Source organism: Papaver somniferum, chromosome 9, assembly GCF_003573695.1.
Source record: "Papaver somniferum cultivar HN1 chromosome 9, ASM357369v1, whole genome shotgun sequence".
In the NCBI taxonomy this organism is placed as follows: Eukaryota; Viridiplantae; Streptophyta; class Magnoliopsida; order Ranunculales; family Papaveraceae; genus Papaver; species Papaver somniferum.
Window position 1 is genome coordinate 87,084,604 of NC_039366.1, and position 7,067 is coordinate 87,091,670.

A 7,067-nucleotide genomic window follows, 5' to 3' on the forward strand; every position below is an offset into this window, starting at 1 on the left:
GGGAAAGAAAATATCCCGAGATTATTTTCTTTTACTGCCGAAGTTATGGAGAGATCATCTGGAGTAATGAAGAGTTATTCATGGCCTTGTTGAGTATAAATATGATTCTGGAGTATCAGAGAGGGATATCGAGTGATTGGGGAGGCTACAGAGTCGAGAGAATTGCTGCCGAGAAATCTGCAGCAGCAGCAGAAAAACAGTGAAGAACACGAAGAACATACCAGCAAGCACAGTCGTTTTTCTACAGTGATAACGACTCACAGGTGAGGGTCGTACATCAGAGGCGGACTTATTTGCTACAGTATCAGTGACACATATTGTGGGTCGTTCTGGTTTGTAACACATATAACTGTTACAAACCCGGTTTTAATTGATTTTCTCTTTTTCTCTTCTTTGTAAACACTATTTGAGCAATGAAATATTATTTTGAGAGTGTTTTCACCATGTCGAGCTAAACCCCATCACCGGGACGACGGAGGAAGCCGAATTTCATACTTGGGTAAAATTATTGTATTCTTTATTTGACTTTTTTATTTAATTAAAATAGAATTATGATTTGAAAAAAATTAGTTATTATTTTATTAGATGGGTCATGCTTGCTTAGATGTTTGATGTCCAATGCTTACGATTTATAACTAATGTTTGGAGAATCTACCCTGGCAACAATAAGAGTCGATGTTGTTTTATTGAGCGATAATTGTTTAGAATGAATAATTGAACCTATTGATATGAATTCGGTGGAATCCTAATCCCAATGACTCTCGCTTTTATTCCTTTAAAATTAATCTCAACAAGTCTTAGAGTTCGAATCCTATTTACTAAAAAAAAACAACGACAATCAAAAATACTAATCACGTACCGACCCCATGTCCAAATTTCAGTAGTTCTAAAAACTCTCTTTTGATGTTTTGAAACATTCCTAATTACCATAAATATGAATATCATTACTCGGGCAATTTCCAAATGATCCATTTGACACAAAAATAGTTATTGAATAAATTGCTTCGAACTAAAATTGGTTAGGATATATGAATATTCATTGCTTGAATCATATTTCGAGATGTTTAACAAGACAAGTTTGACTCGAAAATTCTTCTTTGCAGTATTAAATCTACTAGAAATCATACGATATAGTCTCGTATGGACATAATGGTAATACTTGTAAGTAAATATAATGGTTCAATCTCCATATACCTCTTTGTCGATGAAGTTCTCAAAATATCTTCGTTTGATCTTCAATCTTCAATCTTCTAAGGTTGTCCAGTGATGTCTGATACTCAACTACCATAATTTAATCCTAGTCTGAGACTTAACTTGCACACAATAGAAATCAAGCTATAGTTATGTGCATCTAACATTCACAACAAGCTTGAGATGGCAAAACTTGCGAGTTTGACCGAGCAATGCTCAAACAGTTTGTGTATCCGGATGTTGTTCTTATTGATTCTTGAGGTTTTAAGTAATCTCATATCAGGAAGGACATAGATAGAAATCGCAAGTTTCTTTTTGTCTCAGACTTTTTAATTCCTCAAGATAGCTAAACTTTTTATGATTTTTTTTAGAATATTCTTGAGAGGTGGTCAGTAATCTAGGTTCTCATCTAACTGAGTTTAAGTGTTTCGATTTCGTGCAGTTTGTTGGACTTTGTCTATTGCAAACAGATTTCCAAACCTAAATTGCACTAGTACAGAAATGGCCTTTAGCCACGCCAGGTATAAGTTTTCCTCTCACTCCTTTTTGGTTTTGGCGTGTCTATAGGGTATACTTCTACCTTATAGACACACCATGTTCTATGGGCGTGTTAATATAAGTGCTTTCAGCCATGCCAGGGCTAGTAGCGTGTCCAAATATCAACCGTTTAGTCACGTTAACTTTTACTTTTTGGTTGGGCGTGTTTATAGACAAGTCTATGGCCACGTTAACCAGTTGTGATGGGTCCATAAAAATAGTCACGCCACTTGAGGCGTGGTTAAAAAGTTAGTTTCATTAGACACGCCAGTATGCGTGTCCATAGTGTACGATTTGCAGACACGCCGGTTAATTTGCGAGGCTATAAAGTTGGTTTTATTAGACACGCTAGTATGTGTGTCCATAGTGGGCGTTTTATAGCCACGCCGGTTGTACTGCGTGGCTAAAAATTTCGGTTTATTGGACACGCTAGTATGCATGTCCATAGTGTGCGTTTTATAGACACGCTGGTTTATATGCGTTTTATAGACACGCTGGTTTATATGCGTGGTTAAAAAGTTGGTTTTATTAGACACGCTAGTATGCGTGTCCATAGTGTGCGTTTTATAGACACGCCAATTCTATTTATTACTTGGTATGGGTATACATAAAATGGGTTGTAACTGCGACAGAACTGGCTCAGCTCTGTTGAGGGCTTTTTTCTTCTCCATCCTAACAATCATTAATTGACTTTCAAAAAATAAATAAAAAAGCTTCTGCCCAAATTCAAACGCATGGTCTCGACTCGAAGGAGGTAGGTAAAAAGACGAATTAATCCACCAAGCTGCCCATCTATAGTTGTTTTGAGATTAGTTACAATAACCAACATTAGGGACAGCCTCGCATCCAACGATCTGGATCTGTCAGATTTACCAGATCATATCCGTACGATCTGTTCAGCCTCCCATACAACTTCAGATCCATCGAATCGGATACGTCAGATTAAGAAGATCTGATCAGTAGGTTGTCCAGCAGCGCATCAAGCTTTCGATGCATCGAACCAGTTCAGAGAGTTTCATCTTATCAGATTGCGACAAATCAGCACTTTGTGTACAGTCAGCAAACACCACGTTTGCAATCTTGTGCCACGTCAGCGGCTAAGATACAGTCAGCTCCGCCACGTATGCAATAGCCAACAACCACGTCAGCAAATAGCGACACGTCAGCACGTGCCATGCACATCAGCACTTGCTCGACACGTAAGCACGTACCCGTCATGTCAGCTGCATCAGTCCACTCATTGACTGCCATGTTAGCATTCGGATCCAGTCAGGATAGTTCCCTGGTAGTTCAAGAAAAATAAGAAAAATATGTTCAGGAGGGAGGAATCGATCTCATGACCTGTAGGTTGCACCTTGCATGCTTCAACCATATGTGCTGCCAATTCTTTTGGGCAACAAAACTTGACTCAGTAATCTAAATATGTTCAACGCGCATATCATTCACATCTTGTTTGTCAATAACTTTTTCGTTTAAATTCCGAATTGAGTGATTTTTGGCTCGTTTGTATCGTCTTTCGATTCACTACAGCATGGAAGCAAAAATTTATGTGTTCGAGAAACTTTTATGTGCACTTGGGGCAACAACATGATCGAGTTCGAGGATCGTGGATAGCGACATAATCGATTTCGAGGTTCGTGATCAGCGACATGATTGAGTGCGAGATGAGGATTGCCTAGACCCTATAATATTTAGCCTTGCATCACATCGCAAGCACCTAAATCCTCACCTTGCACGTGAGCACATAAATCTTGCTCTTATCACAAGCATAAAATCTCGCCTTGCACGCGAGTATGAAAGACTTGCACCTTGGAAAACATAAAGTCTCGTCTCAACCACGATCCAAATGCCCGATATTGGTACAAAGACTCGTACTCAACACAAGCAACATCCAGCCTGCACGAGCAGCGAGCGCTTCATCCTTGTTACGTTGCGAGCAAAAAAACCTTACCCCATAAAGCCCAACGAGGATGAATATGGACTTGGCAAGCTGTGTATTTAGGAAGGAAAATTTCAGGTACGTATCGCATTTTTTAAGAATGGTAAACTAACATGAGCATATTTTGCAGGGAAAACCATGTCGGATATGTACAACAGTGTGCCATGATTCATTTGTGCAGTGATGTACATACCTCCGTCGCATGTAGCCTTAATCTTCTTAACATAAGACTCAAGCACGTACATTACGTTTCACTCAAGACTCGACTAGCTCTCGAGCATCACAAGTCCACCACGTGACACAAAGTCTCGCTTAGCACGTGAGCAAATTTTTTGCAGGTGATTACAGTTGGGGGCGTATTTGTAATATCTCTACTCACGCTTGGGGGCGAGTTACGTCATCAACGGTCTACGCGGAAGGATAAAAGAATTTCTTAACCCCCAAGAAGTTGGAGGTTAAGAGGGGGAGATGTTTGTATCGTGTATAAAATACACGGAAGGCCCATTAATCAAGCCCGCTAATCAAGCATGTAAAGAGGATTCTAGAAGTTTCCAGAAGTCTTGTTGCCCAAGTTGCTTGCATATCAAGTTTATATCAAAATTAGGGTTACATAACACTATAAATATATGTATTCTAAACCCTAAGAGGAGGGAATTTGAGGTTAGCTAACCTAGGGAAAATTATTGTATCCTACAATCAATAAACTATTTCTCTGTTCTCCGTGGATGTAGGCAACACTTGTCGAACCACGTTAAATTCTTGTGTCTCTTTATTTTTCTTCGATTTGTTTCATAACCCTAATTTATTTAATCATCATCAAATCATCGTGTTTTGCGCCTAGAATTAATTTTGGGTTCAAACATTGGCGCCGACTAAGGGGATTCGTGAAAACAATCGTGTTTTACCATTGAGAAAAGCGCGGAAGAAATATGCACGAATTTCATGCAAAAATCAGCAAAATAAAATAAAATAGGGTTCTTCCGTAAACGTTGCAGAAGAAGCAATATCGTTGCAAAACAGTTGAACCAGCTGTTGCGAAAGCAGTAGCAGAAGGGTTGTGAAATCCAGAGATACTGTAACAGATATATATGTTGCAGAAAGCGTTGCGACAGCCTAATCTTCATCCAACATTAGGTACAGCCTCGCATCCAACGATCTGGATCTGTCAGATTTACCAGATCATATACGTACGATCTGTTCAACCTCCCATACAACTTCAGATCCAGCGAACCGGATACGTCAGATTAAGAAGATCTGATCAATAGGCTGTCCAGCAGCGCATCAAGCTTTCGATGCATCGAATCGGTTCAGAGAGTTTCAGCTTATCAGAATGCGACAAATCAGCACTTCGTGTACAGTCAGCAGACACCACGTTTGCAATCCTGTGCCACGTCAGCGACTAAGATACAGTCAGCTCCGCCACGTATGCAATAAACAACAACAACGTCAGCAAATAGCGACACGTCAGCACGTGCCATGCACATAAGCACTTGATCGACATATAAGCACGTACCCGACATGTCAGCTGTATCAGTCCACTCATTGACTGCCATGTTAGCATTCAGATCCAGTCAGGATAGTGCCCCGGTAGTTCAAGAAAAAGAAGAAAAATATGTTCAGGAGGGAGGAATCGATCACATGACCTGTAGGTCGCACCTTGCATCCTTCAACCATCTGTGCTGCCAATTCTTTTGGGCAACAAAACTTGACTCAGTAATCTAAGTCTGTTCAGCGCACATATCATTCACATCTTGTTTCGCCAATAACTTTTTCGTTTAAAGTCCGAATTGAGTGATTTTTGGCTCGTTTGAATCGTCTTTCGATTCACTACAGCATGGAAGCAAAAATTTATATGTTCGAGAAACTTTTATGTGCACTTGGGGCAACAACATGATCGAGTTCGAGGATTGTGGATAGCGACATAACCGATTTCGAGTTTCGTGATCAGCGACATGATTGAGTGCGAGATGAGGATTTCCTAGACCCTTCAATATTTATCCTTGCATCACATCGCAAGCACCTAAAGCCTCACCTTGCACGTGAGCGCATAAATCTTGCTCTTATCGCAAGCATAAAATCTCGCCTTGCACGCGAGTATGAAAGAATTGCACCTTGGCAAGCATAAAGTCTCCTCTCAACCACGAGCCCAATGCCCGATATTGGTACAAAGACTCGTACTCAACACAAGCAACAGCCTGCACGAGCAGCGAGCGCTTCATCCTTGTTACGTTGCGAGCAAAAAAACCTTACCCCATAAAGCCCAACGATGACGAATATGGACTTGGCAAGCTGTGTATTTAGGAAGGAAAATTTCAGGTACTATCGCGTTTTTTAAGAATGGTAAACCAACATGAGCATATTTTGCAGGGAAAACCATGCCGGATATGTACAACAGTATGCCATGATTCATTTGTGCAGTTATGTACATACCTCCGTCGCATGTAGCCTTAATCTTCTTAACATAAGACTCAAGCACGTACATTACGTTTCACTCAAGACTCGACTAGCTCTCGAGCATCACAAATCCACCACGTGGCACAAATTCTCGCTTAACACGTGAGCAAAATTTTTGGAGGTGATTACAGTTGGGGGCGTCTTTGTAATATCTCTACTCACGCTTGCGGGCGAGTTACGTCATCAACGTTCTACGCAGAAGGATAGAGGAATTTATTAACCCCCAAGAAGTTGGAGGTTAAGAGGGGGAGATGTTTGTATCGTGTATAAAATACACGTAAGGCCCATTAATCAAGCCCGCTAATCAATCTCGTAAAGAAGATTCTAGAAGTTTCCAGAAGTCTTGTTGCCCAAGTTGCTTGCATATCAAGTTTACATCAAAATTAGGGTTACGTAACACTATAAATTTATGTATTCCAAACCCTAAGAGGAGGGAATTTGAGGTTAGCTAACCTAGGAAAAATTATTGTATCCTACAATCAATAAACTATTTCTCTGTTCTCCGTGGATGTAGGCAACACTTGCCGAACCACATTAAATTCTTGTGTCTCTTTATTTTTCTTCGATTTGTTTCATAACCCTAATTTATTTAATCATCATCAAATCATCGTGTTTTGCGCCTAGAATTAATTTTGGGTTCAAACATTGGCGCCGACTAAGGGGATTCGTGAAAACAATCGTGTTTTACCATTGAGAAAAGCGCAGAAGAAATATGCACGAATTCCATGCAAAAATCAGCAAAAAAATAAATAAATAGGGTTCTTCCGTAACCGTTGCAGAAGAAGCAATATCGTTGCAAAACAGTTGAACCAGCTGTTGCGAAAGCAGTAGCAGAAGGGTTGCGAAATCCAGAGATACTGTAACAGATATATATGTTGCAGAAAGCGTTGCGACAGCCTAATCTTCATCCAACATTAGGTACATCCTCGCATCCAACGATCTGGAT